Genomic DNA, 15905 nt, shown 5'->3' on the forward strand with positions numbered 1-15905 from the left:
GGGGGGGGTGTGAGAGAGAAAGTGACAGAGAAAGTGAAGGAGAAGCAGAGAGTTGGGGCCCTAGTAGTGACGATGAGCTCATTTCCCGCACAGACCCCTTGAACGTGGCCATTTACAAGCCTCCCAGTGACGACACATAAATCACGGATGGCAGCCCCGTGAGCGCAGTGACGTACATGTGCGCGTACTTCCAGAGCACACAAACAATAGAAACATACACTTTTCTTCATTCATACCTACAAATACATTCAATGTCTGTCACAACTATAAATAAAAACAACCCATATCATTTGTAATCAGTCTATTGTAGCAGGTTTAAGCAAATATTCACAGTTCCCGGGAAAACTGACCTGCCAGTGCATGCAAAAGAAAGAAGGAACCAATCATTGAAACAAAACAAGAACACCACAAACCAGTCAGGACCTCGAAAAGGTTCTGGTCTGTGCAAACATAAAAAGAACAGTCCAAGTGCAAAGTTCAACTCTTGATATTACTGTCAATAGTGCGAGTAAATTCCTCAAAATCACAGTAGCTTCAAGCCTACAGAAGATGACAGGTTATGCAGCAAATAGAGATGTAGTGTGATCTTAAATTTGAGTATTAGACTACAACTACTTCTAACATTCACAGCTTTGGGCAAATCATGAGGGATTTGAGGGAGAACTGGAGGGAAAAAAGTTCCTCAAAGTAGGCTTGGGAGTTCCTGGGGTTGAGATCTGTTTTGTATTTCCTGCCTTGGAGAGGGGGGGGGGGGGACACTGCAGCAGAGGAGAAGAGGAGATATAGGGAATTCTGGGGCCTCATCATGTACTGACCCTCCAAAAGTAAACGCCCCAATCCCACAATATCATGATGTCACTAGGGAGACATAGGGGTATGGGAATTTACAATCAGGGTTTTAGGGTTCATAAAACCCAGATGCATATCCATGCAGACACACCCACACAGTGACAGGATGATATAACACACAGCGCATCATGAGAGGGAGGAGTGAGCTGCATTAGCTACACAATGCTGTATGTATGTGTGTGTGTATGTGTATGTGTATGTGTGTGTGTGTGTGTGTGTGTGTGTGTGTGTGTGTTTAAAACTCTGATGTCATTAAGGGAGTACTAGGCCGCTGTACCGTCATGATGAAAAGTTAATACCCAAACTTATTACCAAGCCTAGCAGCCAGGAGTAATATTTACACAAAAACATTTCAGATACTGCGTCTCTCCCCTTACTTTCCTCTCTCTAGCTAACTAATGTTTACTGTAAAAGACATTTTGGTATTCACTTGCAGTAAAATTAGAACTTGACGGATAAACACCTGACAACAATATCAAATTATATTACAGATAGATTTGTGTTGGCGCTAATATAGACTCAATATTTTAAGTTACGCAAATTAGAAAGTAGCCTTCTCATAAATATTTACTGACAGTTAAAATGTTGTTATTTATTTGCTTGAGCTGTATTTTCTCATGATGTTAAGGCGGTGCAATGGAGGTTTGAATCCTTTGTTTGGCGAAGGTCTTTGTTGAACACCTGTCATTATCCTTTTTGGATAATAGGCTGAAATAGAGGAACTTCTACAACTCTACTTCTCATGTTCTGCACTAGTAAGTTCTCCTTTTCATTTGTTTTACTTTTGATCAGAGTCACAGTGTTGTTGTTGAAATACTTCTCTCTTGTGGCTTCAAATATGAGTGTGTTCCGCTTTGTGTGTTGCATCAGTGGGATGACCACCACGGTTTTATTTGGTCTTGTCTGCTTCTGATGCAAGTTTGCCTCTTTCCATATATTTTAACAGTTGATTGAATACGAGCAAGTATCCAGATCTATACATTGATATACCCCGAAATGTTTTTGGATGAAGAGTACCTGACATCTGTTTTAATGTTAAAATGATGTTACTCAGATAAGTCCTAACACATCGTGCCAATCTGTGTTCCTCTCGTTTGAAATTAAAACATGCCTGTGTTGACAGTTAGTGTTTTGCATAAATGAAGTCATTTCATGAAGAGGCTCACACTGTCCTGTTGCCACACGTTGAGCCCCGGGCTGAGGCAGATTACAGGATGAATGGGTAGGATTGAAAAGGCACAGACACCACTTTTAGTCACGCTGTGGGAATGTGATGAAGCTGCAAAGTGATTATTGCTTTGGACACAACAGCACAGGGGCACACACACAGACCTATACACCGACATCTTCGAGTGACAGCAACATTTGGACATGTGCACTTTCCTTTAAAAGGTTCAAATCAAAGTATTTTACAACCACCAGATTCTGAACACATGTCCTGTATAACTGCTTAGGGGGTACAGTTCGGGGTCACACCTGTCAGTCACATACAAAAGGCTGGTCTATACTCTCACACAGCTGACACTAACACAAGGTCCTGTATGTATATGTATAGGCTTGATAAAAACAGGTGGACAGAAACAGATGCACTTTTGCTACATAGACACATCCTTATAAGATAAGAACATGTATCATGTGACTCCTAATCGCTGAGATGTAAACATGTGCCCTTGTACTGTACATTCCTCACACACATGATCAACCCTTTTATATGTAGTTCCAATATCCATCTCTTTAGTGGTGCAAAGGCTATAGTTAAGAAGCCACAGCCGTTTGGTCCGGCTCAGCAGTGTGAAGTGCCGTTCAGTCATAAAGGAGGAGTCTTTGTTATGGCTCTGCTGTCTGTTCCACTTCCAGATTCAAAGCTTTGTGCTTTACTGCTGCTTTCCCTCATGGAGCAGAGTCACGCCCCTCCTCACCTCACTGGCTGAGCCCAGCTGGGAGCTCAATTCCCATTGGCTAGGGGGCATACCGGGGAGGATTGGGGAGCTTCTCCTTTGTTTACATGCTAGTAGAGAAAACCCCAATAACAACTGTTACCTTGGGCAACCAGACAATCTACAGTTATCCAGACAGACAGGCACATGGGGGTGTGAGCTGATCGTGCACGCACACACACGTTTAATGAGGGAACCAGGTGTCCAAATGCAGGCTTTGTTCTCTCTGACTCTGTGCTTTAATGGCTCAGAATATATGTACATGCATATTTTTAGTTGGGATAGTAGGCAATCATGTGGTTTCATTGTCTCCTGCAACTTTCCAAAGCTGTATATACATTCTAGAAGTCATGTTGGCTTCAGGCTGTAACAGAAAGAAGTTCTCTTCTGGGCGCATGCTCCTGTTTGTTTTAAGACAGGATCATATATCTTGATACCAATTTACAAAGAGCTTAATTCAATTCATACTGCTCAGACTCCCAATTTCTCTATACTTCAACCTAACAAGCTGCGAGGAGAAGGCATTTAGAGTCTGTGTGCGTGCGTTTGTGCTATCCATTCTACAAGACTACGCAAAGTGCTCAGCACAGTAATGGTGCTTTATTGTGATTGAAGCTCCCGCATAACAGCAAGAAAATCAATGGGATTCTTTGAGGAGATGATTCTCAGAAGGTGTGTCTTTAGTCTTTGGTATATCTAATCTCGAAACCAGTTCAATCAATCAAGTCCCGTGCCTGCTCAAATTAAAGTCAAGCCAGTGCATGTCGTGCATGAATTTGATTTGAACTGACACCTGAACACACGCTCTATCAGGTCATTCAATACCAAAATCGTGACATCATAATCTAAAACCATGGCAACAAAACCGCAGAGTAAACAGATATTTGGTCCTGATATTATTGCTTCACTTGGGTTCTCATTGCATCAGAATATGTCATACTGCCTGCAATAGAAAAGGGGTGGTAACGCATATGGTGTCTTTTAAAAACTTACAAAACACCGCTGTTCACAACAGTTTTTGAAAACAGTTAAACAAAAAGCAGAGATTTCAATGAATTCACTTGATAATGTTTAGTATTAAATGCCCCCCAAAAGGCAGATAATACAAAAGGCCATTCTCGTATAGGGTTGACTAAAATGTGTTAAGAGCATCAAGTATGCATTTGTCCAATGCCATAGTAACATCAAATGCACTTTCAGGTCTTCAGGGTTTCCACTCAGGAAGAGTTTAGTCAGAGTGGCTAACCACAGATTCTATATGAAATGTTGAGCAGAGGTGGTTGGTGCCACCGAGACTCTACACATGTTGTTTTGTACACAGTTAAGTGAGTAGATAGCAACACTCTTTTTCTAAGTGTTAATATTTTATTTAAAAAAATGTTTATTGTATATTTTTTCCTTTATTGTTTCTATTGCGATGAAGGCTAAGCCTTTATTTATTTGTATTTCCTCTATAACTTGAAACTTTTCTATTCATTTTGCATTAAAGTGTCTTGAAATAAGAAAATATTTACATTCAAGTACTCAATTTACTTTATCAATTTAGTTTATAAAAATAGGCGTTTACCATGTCATTATTTTAAATATATTTTGTTATATTATTGACTTGCCGAGATCATGCTGTATGATGGAATATATGATATCATTGATCGAGATATGACCTATATCAGGAGACAGTATTGAGAACATATCGCCCAGCCCTATTTTTACAAGATCTTATTTAGGTAACTTTTTAGATTGTTCACAGCTTTTAATTTGTAGAAATCCTGGCTCGATTTGTATTGCTGTCTTAACCACACTGAACACTACTGTATAAGTTAGGTCATAATAATAATAATAATAATAATAATAATAAGGAAGATATTTAAAGGTGTGAGAATTCCCAATGAACACACACATTCAAATGTGTCTTTGTGGAGCTACCGGATTAAACAACTGGCAGAGCAGGCTATGGAGTCGCTAGGCGCTGCTCAACAGTATTGTTTTGGCATTAGTGTCAAAACAAGTATTATTACCCGGATGGATTTGCAAAATAAAAAAATTAAACGTTAGCCGAACATTTTTTAAATCATGGGAAATGGAACAAAACACAGCACAGAGAATCCCTGCAGGCTGGAACTGGACAGAGTAGAGACGTGTTTGTTCAAACCATGAGGACTCCACTTTTAGTACAGAGACCCTCTGAAACCTTACTCTATGTTTACATGGCTCATTACAGGGGAACGGACTTAAAAACATTTGCTACTGGGCAGTCTTTCACCACTAGTGAGCAAAATGTCTAGTAACAGAGCATGATCATGAAACACACAGAAACACTGTCTTGTGCAGTGTGGATCTAAAGGATCAGTGCGTTTTGCTGAGGAAGGAAGATTGTGTGCCCACAGACAGACCAGCAGTGCTGTGGGAGATAATACTGTCAACACACATGTGTTTACAAGTTATCCCTCCTGGACACACACACACACCCTTTCCTGACCCAAATACCTAGCTTTTCTTGAGGTCAGGTTGAGTCCTCGACATGGACTCAGATTCTATAATGATACATCCGAGAAAGGAACCAGAACCACTAATGGACACGTGCTATTATAGAATGGAAACGTAGACATTTCATTCATATGTTTAAATTCCTTTGAGTATAATAATGGAGGAGTGAGCATTCAAGTTCACACACACACACACACACACACACACACACACACACACACACACACACACACAGAAAGAGGACAGCAAGAGGCAATAGAGTGAGAGAAACAGGAGAGAAGAGGAAAGGAGGGGGTTCAAAGATCAGGAAACAGATGTAAATCGTTTAGCAAACTTGCCTCTAAATGACTAACACATGTGCAAGCAACTTTCCCCTCCCTGCACATACACACCAACACACCCACACTCTTGAAAGTTCTGCACCTAGACAGTATGGCATACTCAAATCATACCATCTACTTGTGTCACTTCTCCTCTCACTGGCACACATCTGAAGAGAGTTAAACTACTTCACATCGAAGAGTTGCTCAGACATATTTGTCAGGCTGCTATTCTGCGTCCGCCCAGCAAACACACTCTGGCTCGAATTGGACTCAGCCCTGTTTGTTTAACATATTGTAAAAGTTTGACAGAAACTCTAAAGCTTTTAAACAAACTATATAGGCACTCAAAAATAAAAGGACATAAGCTTGAGACATGCCACATCTAAAAAAAGTACCCATTCAAACACCACTTATTCACATGACAGTTGGTCTTTGACTGCTGACAGCACAGGCCAGTGTGTCAGCTCTGAAGCCATGTGCTTTAAACAGCAGTCATTGCTGTGCCATTACACACACTCTTACTCACACATGGATGAAATCATATACATCCATATATATATATATAGACGATCTCTTGTGATGCTAGTAGCTTGTTTCACAAGTGGGCTTATTTTCAAGAGCACATTAGTATCTATAGACTATTGTGACAATTAAGAGCAAAAAAACAAATCAAGTCTTGTGTTGTTCACATTGTAAAACCCTCTGAGGCATGCATGTGATTTTATGGTATATAAACAATCTTGCCATGGCTTTAACCAAGAGTAATGCTATATTTTAGAACAACTGTGTACAAATATTGTACTGCTAAGTCACATAAGCACCCATCACATCTCATTTAAACAACTAAGACACACCAGAAATAATGAACAGTGATTGTTTTTCTTCAAGTATTCTTCCCTCAAAGTACAAAGTATCAAAGTGCCATTAATAGAATCAATGTGCGGCTCCAAAGTAAACGTGGTATGGTCTGTACAGGCTGTCCAACAACCCCAACGTGTTTGTTCCTCACTGTCCCGTTGCTACATCCATGCGCCGCAACAAAAGGAGACAATGAAACAAGAGTTTGCATTTTGCAATCTCATTCCCTCTCTCGTCGGTACTTTCTGTTCTTCGTTACTTTCCAGTTTTTTAAACCCTAAACCTGCAGCTTCTGCCGGGTGGAGCAGACAGACCAGTTCAAACGTGCTGCTTTTGTTAGTGCGCTCATGAAACAACCTTAAAAAAAACAGGCACACGAGCTCCAGACACACACGTACACACCTACCTCAAAGTCGACCCCGACGCGACTTCTCCAACTCGAGTTGTTTAATATTTAAAGATGACAAAGTGGTCCAGGCCGCATCAGTGCGTCTCCGGGTCACTCCTAAAGCTCGAGGTGTGTCCGCGAGACTCTGTTTTGTAAACTGCTCAGTAGCTGTAGCACACACACATTTACTCAGGCAGGAGGACCCATAGAAAATGTAAATTTAAGCTGGGTGGGAGGGATGGAGTGACGTCAGGCAAGGGCTCCTCCTCCTCTGTCTTCATTTGAAGTGGATAAGGGGGACTCCTCGCGCGCAGGGCGGGGCTTTGATAGAGGGGCTCGCGCACCCTCAAACACGCGCACACCACTGAACTATTTTGTCCCAGGGATCCATTAAATTAGAGGTAAAAACCTGTCATTAGTAATTTTCTTTCGGTGAAGACACTTTTATTTCTTCTTTATAATCTAATTGTATTTTTAATAGTAAATGTAAAATAGCCTAAATTATGAAAATTATGAAGATAATAAACCACAAGTGACGATTATATTAAATGTGTCATATTTTTTCGACTATAAATTGAACCTTTATGAAATGTAATCATGCTTTCCAATAAGTGAAATAGTGCAGATGTATAGTGCACTATTTTATGCACATTTCTTTGGAATTCAGCCTTGCACTGTTGGTAAATGTTTTATCTGCACTAGTCAAGTGTGAAGTATGAAGCAGGCCCGTATGAAGTAAATTCTTCACAACAGATCAGTCTGCTGTCTGTTATTTTCACAGACTGAGTATCTCTAGCATTCTTTGTGATGAAGAGTAATCTGCTTAACGATGAAGGGTTAGGGGATCTGCTTATCCACCACCCTTCTGTTAAGTTGGCTCACTGAAACCCCTAGTTTCACGGTGTCATTTACATTGCCCTGCTTATTCTAGGGGCCCTACATCCTTTGCGATAATAATCTCATTGGGTTCAATCTCTGTTGTATTAAGATCTAAGTTTCTGTACAATTACCAGTGCAGGCTGACTAGAAATGACAAAAAGAAAAGAAAACGACCCAAGGGTTGGGTTTGAAATCCAAACATGTGGGAGGTGGGGGCGTCAGAGAAGTATAACATTCCTAAGGAACTTCTCATAACTTAAGAGAGGGGTGACTGAGATTGTTGAGCTGAACAATAGGATGAGTCATAAGAGGGTCGCCTCTGACAGAGAGGACACTCCCTCCTGAGACCCCAACACTCACAGCTCCCGCCATACAGGAAACAGATGTGTTTGCAGTTTATGAGTCAGTGTGTGTAGGATAGTAAAAGCTGAGAAACCCAAAGTCAGAGCAATAACTATCATCATGTTGTAGTTCAATATTTTTTAACTAGGCCTATACTTGTGCTTTCTTGCCGCGCGATGAGATCATTTGATATCAAAACTTTCTCGTCAAACACTTGGCAATTCATTGTGTAGTACTTAACTATTCTTTAAACTTAAACATTTACCTTAAAATAATACTTCACCTACAAAATGATCATTGAAATACCAATAAGTCAACCACCTTTAATGTGTATAGACAACCCTTTTGTTAAATTGAAGAAAGTTAGAGCTTACTTTAACAATATATCAAAACATCTGTTTATAAATGTTACTTGCACAAACAAGTAGGGCACCTGCACAAAAGTTAGTCTGTTTCATGCAAGAGTGGCCAAGGCTTATGTAGCCTAAGTGAAGTAACCCCTCCAGTGATCAGTATCTGTTGGTGGTTTCCGTTGACGCTCACTGTCTTACTATAAAACACATAAGATGTGAAGAAATAAAGCAGGAAAGTTCCGTTGCTGAGACACGCCTAAATATTCATTTGAAAACCCCTATTCACTGCACGAAAAAAAGAAAAAGTCTGATAAGACACTTGTATTTTGTCCGTTGTATTCAAAAATATATTTGCAAGTATACTTTAAGGGGCCATATGTTTTCTTTTTGACACTGACCAAAAAGTTGTGATTTGTTTAAGATAGATTTTGTATCTGACTAAAACACACACTTTCACCACTGTTTAAAGTTGAGTCATTGTAAATGTAAAACCTTTACCACTATAGGAAGAAACGACTTCCTCACTGCTATGGCAACAGGCCTGTTTTAATCGAGTAACCGCTCCAGTGATAAGCAGAAATGTTGCATCCGTCAGTGGTTTCTGTTGAAGTTTCATATTTCGACTTCCGATATACCACAACTGAGGTGAACAGATTGAGCGGGAGAGTTAGATTGCTGAGACACGCCCAAATAGTGGTTTGAAAACCCTGTTCCTCTGCTCTAGAAAATACACAAAATTCCCCTTAAAAACACTGTGCTCTTTACCCTCAATACATACATGTTCTGTTATGCATTAGCAGAGATACCGGTTTAAAAAGTCAATGTGCACCTTTACTGACCTGTGTGGACACATGTCAACAAATAGACAAAGTCCAAAGTGCTGAATGCATCCTTTTCCCGTAAATAAAGGATGATTGGGTTAACTGTACAGTTTTGGACACTGAAGGTCATGTTGTTCCCTCTTCCTGTGTGTAGTACTGTGTACAGTAATGGGGGGGGGGGGTTTCCTTGATCACAGTTGCTGCGTAGAAATGGACAGCCTCACTGCCACCTCCTCGCTATCTCACACTGCAGGTATCTGCAGTCTGATTTCTGGGACAGATGTTTCTGTTATCGTCATAGGGTTTCCCACAGTTCTTGAGTGTGCACATGTGTATGTAAGTCTGCATGTGAGGCCCCTTGTTTTCTCTTTGTCAGGCTTCCAAGGGCCTCCACTTTAAACAGGATATTGCAGTTATCTGAAAACCATGGTGACAGAGAGTTTCCTGTAAGAGAGGGGATGTCTTTAAACTGATAATAGTGATTTTCTTTTGGCAGAGGTTAGATTTATTTTTTCTGTTTCATGCAAGATGTTAACCTGAGATAGAGATGGACAATGGTAGGGTAAACTGAAGAAAGACTTATTGTATTCATTGCTTTTGTGAAGAAGCCTGACTTATCATCACACTAGGACAGGAAAGGAGTAGATGGTAAATAATTGCATGTAATTATAGTGCACATAAACAGCACGTGTGTGTGACCTACTTCTCCATGGGTACTGGGGGTGCACTATCACACCCACCATATGCTGAAGCAGTGCTTGTTTAAGAGCCCTTAGGTGACATTTAAGATGCATTTTGAAATCTTAAATCCTTCTTTGTTTTTTTATTTTTTGTCATGAAACCACAATCGTCTCTCTTTTCACTACCTCGTCTCATACAGACATAATGCATTCTTTCCACTCTTTTTTCTCCCTCATGTCTGACCCACTGATAGTTGTGCATATAATCCCAGTGCACTGGGGAAGAAACCACAAGATAAAACTCTGAAGTCATATTCCAGATTTACAACATTGGCTTTTAGAAGAATTTGCCAAGTAGGTCACTGTAAGAGACTTTATGTGTTATGTACAGTATATATGTGCCCACAAAGAGGGTGTGTACAGGCTGTTTGTGCAGCTTTAATAAAGCTGGCTAATTTTTTAATAAAATCTGGATAATACTCTCGCTGTCAGCCTGTCTTTCTCTGAGATGTGTTTACCAGTTGTTGGGGTAACGTAATGCGCTCTGCTTTCCCTGCCTGTCCCTCTCTTCCCTGTTAGTGTTTAGCCAAAGTTCAGCTAATTCAATCGCAGCTGGATGACTCACACCACAGTGTCCCTTTCTGCACAGATGAACACATACACAGGCATGGAGCCACGAACGAACACACACACACACACACACACACACACACACACACACACACACACACACACACACACACACACACACACACACCCGTCCTGTCCTCTGGATCACTATTTGTGACAGACAGATAATGTACTCTCCCTAATCACTCAAGAACAGACAAGTTATGGAACAAAGACATATGACACATTTGGGGCAGAGCTGTGTCAACCCAATAATTTATTCACACGCAGAGCAATTATTTTCCGAAATATGTTGCTCTGCACATGTATCTAAATTGTTTTTCCATCAGCACAGGACACCTCCAGCCAGAACTTTTTTCCATTTTTAAATCTGTGCCCAACAACTCCCGCTTGCAAGAGCTGGAGGAGGAGAAGGGAGCGGACAGAGCAGAGGAAGCTAGTTTTGTTTTCCATACCTGATAACCCTCCATCCTCTGTCTCCCTACCGTCCGACCTGTCAGACACCGTTTCCTGGAATTCTGATTCCTGAGGGGAGTGTGTGCAAAGGAAACACAAAGGGATACTGTCAGTCACTGTAAGGCCATTGCTGAATAACAAACACATTAAATGTATTGCACATGACCAGGCACACAAACAGGCCTGTATGAGCCTGAAAAAAGAAAGGTGTAATTATGGAGCTAAGAAGGCTAAAACCAAGGGTCTAAACACAATGACTCATTTTAAACTACATTAGTCACAGTTGATGTCACACATTATTACTTTGCATATTGTCCACATGGGGTGTTTTTTAACATGCAAATGGTGTCTTAATAAAGCCACAGATGGTCAAGGAAACCACCAACCCAGGGACATCTCAGGGATTGTCACCCTTTTATCTCTTACTAAATGTCGTATGCAACACAAAACAAAATTACAGATACAGTCAGAGGCCAGTGGTGGATTAGTCAGTGAGAAGGCAGTGTTCAAGTTCTTTGGTCCTGTTCAAACCACCCACTCATTTTCATAATAACAGTAATCTTTAACTTCTTTGTGTGGCTAAAGTATTTTTACGATTGTTTATTGAACATTCATTCATGAATCATAAAATCATTGTTCCTATGTGTCTGTGTCCTGTAGTGAATGCGTAGATAGGACAGCTGTTTCTGATATAGATATTGAAAGTGTCCCATAAACACGTCCGGCTTTAAGGGAGGAGTCAGAGATAAATGCAACACCAGTATTGTCTCACACTGATATGGACTTACACACACACACTCTCCTGGGCCTCAGGCCGAGGAGATGAAAGCAACATCTGTTGCTGTGCTAGATATCTTAACAAAGTAATGATTAAGGCACAGGAATGGCACACCCTTGTATGGCATGCTGCACCGAAAGTCATGTTAGTCATTCTCACACTTCTGTTCATTTCTCTTTCTGGACATACTGTACAGACGTTTCACAATATGCCTGTTGTTAATTCACAGTATTTCTACATTCAGTCCCTTGAGCTCTTTAACAGAGGGGCATAAATGAGCGCCTCCAGGGTAGGAATTACTTTTGGCTGTGATTTGTGAGAGGTCAGCTGTCAAGGAGGTGGAGCGCAAAAAGGGATAATGCACATGCTCAGATCATGCCTGTGCTCCACTGGATAAATAGATTGATTCAAAGAGGAAGCAATCCTTGGTGTTACACTTGTTTAATAATTGCATTTTCAAGCAAACATTGTGAAACCTCTTTCCTATTTCCACAGGAAGTTACAATGATATGCCTAATAACCCTATGCTAATAACACTGTTTTGCAACACTGATACAGAAATATAATACAGTAGCTATGTTGGGGGAGGGCACAGTTGTAGACATTCTCAGTGTCATTACCCTGGGAGGTGTCCACTACAAACATATATTGTGCTGTTGGCTTATGAGCAGCTTGGCTGCAGTTTTATTTGCAGGCTGGTACACGGTAGTTAAAGGGCGTCTTTAACTCGTAATGGTTACAGTTGGCTTCATTTTTTTGTTGTTCAACAAGGAATTCTCATACGAAGCTTGAATCCAATTGTCACAATAAATAAACCATGTTTCTATGCTTTCAATGCACATTCCCTAACCCCTACCTTATCCAAAGTGACAATCCTCTGGCCTAGAATAACAATCAACATGACAGATATCTAAACCTCGGCTGATGAGAAGTCTCCCATTGAATGAAGTAATCAACAGTGTGAATTCCTGGATAAAAAACCCACCCATCCTCCCTCTCATTATGCTGCAGTTTCCACTGCTGATCAGCATTATTGATTAGAGCCTACGGCCTACAGAATGTGTCACCCTTTTCTTGGAACAGGGTGGACGATCTTGAGCTGAAAGACTGCAAGCAAAGGTTCTGATTAAATCTAAACAGCTCACACATAAAGCCATGCACAAACAGACACACACACACACGCACGCACGCACGCACGCACGCACGCACGCACGCACGCACACACACACACACACACACACACACACACACACACACACGTGCGTTTAGAGAGATCAGGAGGCACAGATCATGTTGAACATGAGCTCAGGACTCTTTTCACTGACATCCAATCTACAGTCTCTGAGCACTCTGACCGCAAAGTGGGTTTGTCAGTGTGCATATGTGTTTCAGAGCTTTACAACTAATTGATAAGAAGACTTTGTAGCATTCTGATGAGAAGCTAATTAATACATTCCAGACAGAGGGAGATCAGGGTCTACCTACACATCACACTTTTCATAATAACTTGATTTGGGTTCTGTACCCACCTTGTGGTGATATAATGCATTACATCTGATATACAATCAATTTCAGATTTTAATCTATGATAGTTTTGATTCCTGACTAAATTATTGCTGTCATATTGAATTACTATATTGATATATCCTTTAAAAACATGATGAAAACAGCAGCCTTACCTCAGCTTGTCTAATAATAATGGAGGGTCTGGGAATTTGAGGATATTTCAGCTCCAGCTCCGGACTAAACTCTCCCTCCAGCTCATCATCCTCTGAGCTCTGGGAGAGGCTACGGCAGGCCGGAGGGGACTCAAAGTAAAGTTCTTCATCTGCGCCTTGCAGGTGGCAGATTGAGATTGAGTTTGAGTTGGTACCATTTACTGTGATGGTCCGGCTGGAGTGGTCTGAGATGCAGCTGACAGTCCTGTGAGGCTGTCTGTGCTGCTGCTCTTGTAGGCTGCATGGCAGGGCTTCTGGCTGGCACAGAACTGGGTCTGCTGCTGGAAGTCCGTTGTTATTTCTGCTTCGCCTTGAGTTATTTGGCTCCTGAGCAGGTGCTGGATCAGTGTTAGCATCAGACGGATTACCAAAACAGTGACCTAGGGAGGAACAAGGTAGTCCATGCATGCTGGGGAATTCAGAAATCACCAAAACAGACAGTAAAATAAAACCTAAGTTCACTGACATCAGGTGGATCCGGTGCTTCTGAGTGTGTGGGGCAACATTAGACAGTTAGTCAGAAGTCGCTTCTTGTACATTATTCAATACTTGAGCAAGTTATGAAATAACCAATAAGGAATGTACATCCTTTCCTTTGAGGGGAAAAAAAGGCTAATCTTCAGGTCCACACTTTTGAAGCGACATATGCAATAAATATTTCTTTATCCAGGGAAATCCTTCTGTTCAATCCATGCCAACAAATATGGTGTTTCAGCATGTCTTCTTTTATTGTCATAGCGGCATTATCCAGCAGCGACTATACCACTGGATCATCCGTTTATCCCAGACTTAACCTTAAAAGTCCAGACTGTGGCAGCTTCTCTCGGTCAGTAGGTCAATCTGCTATCCCATTATTCTTTCTCTCACAGAAAAGAGATTCCCAGCCTGCAGAATGCTTCTCAATGGCTTCAGCCACTCTTTACAGCTCACTGTAACTCTCTTGATAGCCCTTCATAGTCCCATGTCTGCCTTCCTGATGTGTGTGTGATAGTCTGAGGGTTTGTGTGTGCGCGAGCAGCAGTGTGTAAGTGCTTGGTGTCTCATTACTTGACCAGGTAGTCCCTCGTCTGTTGTGAGTTTGGAGGCAGGGGATGGGCAACAGAGACTCTGGTTACCATCTGATTCAGGGTCAGTTACAGAAACATGTACTAAACATCCTTGCAATTAATTAATGAACTCATCTGATCACAGAGCAGTGGCCTAAAGTGTAAAGGTTACTTGGGTGTTACAGATGGTTGAATATAAGAGGTCAAGTTACAGGCAAACACCGTAAGCGATAGGCCTCAGATGAGAAAGAGAAAGGAGGGGAGAGAGAGAGAGGGAGGGAGAGAGAGAGAGAGAAAGAGAGAGAGAGAGACAGAGAGATAGAGAGAGAGAGAGAGAGAGCTGCCCTTGGGTGCTGGGTCCCGGCTTCTTAAATATTCATACAATCGCATAAAGCAGACTTTCATCAATAGTTGATCCAGGCTGGTCTGCAGGTAAAAACATGAAGCGTAGCATTATGACAAACATGCACGTAATCTATGCAGTTTGTGATTGGTTTCAGGCATCGGATTGGTTATCTAAGCAGTACAACAAACACTGTTTGAATGCAGGCTCAACTTTTTAGGTTGAAATGTTTTGAAAACACAATTATATATGCCAATAAAACTGAGAGTATGTGTGGTATTATCAGTTTCAAAGACAGATCCATCTTCGAAGCTTCATCAGGGGTTAGATATTCTACCATGAAACTTGCCCAGGATGACCAATATGAAGTTACACAGTAGGCCTTGGCCATATGGAATATAAGTGGGCAACACATTTTGGAAAAGACTTGAAACCTGCATTATAACTAAATAAAAGGGTAAAATCTATACTTACAATGAAATGTAATTGCACATGCAATTGGTTTGAATTACAGGTGCAGTTTTGGTCCAACTGATAGTTCAAATAATGATGCTGCATTGTGACCATGGCCTGCTGGTTTCAGTAGCCTGGCGAAGTACTTTTGGTGCTGAAAATCAGTTTGTAAAAGGGAAAACTCATGTCAGGTCAGTTAAAATAGTGCCACCTGATTTTTGAAGAATCCTGCGTGTTGTTGTATCAACAAAAGAAAGTCATATGGAATGTTTCTGCAAACCTGGCCGTCCCAGGATCAGCACCTTGGACATCGGTTAGAAACCCCTCACTGTTTAATTATACAATTTATATTCATTTAAAAATAAATTGAACAATAAAGCTATCATGAAGTAAGTTTACTTTAGGGCTGTTGTATTTGACATCTTGACCTGGAACTTTGTAGTAATATGCCCTGCATGGTTGTGTTCAAAGTGCAGATTCTAATCTATATTCGGTATTATGTCTTGTGTAGGTTTAGGCAACACATTGACTTGGTTAAGTATGGGCAATAAATCACCTTTAAGCAGC

Source organism: Notothenia coriiceps, unplaced genomic scaffold (assembly GCF_000735185.1).
Source record: "Notothenia coriiceps isolate Sejong01 unplaced genomic scaffold, NC01 NC01_scaffold00007394, whole genome shotgun sequence".
In the NCBI taxonomy this organism is placed as follows: domain Eukaryota; kingdom Metazoa; phylum Chordata; class Actinopteri; order Perciformes; family Nototheniidae; genus Notothenia; species Notothenia coriiceps.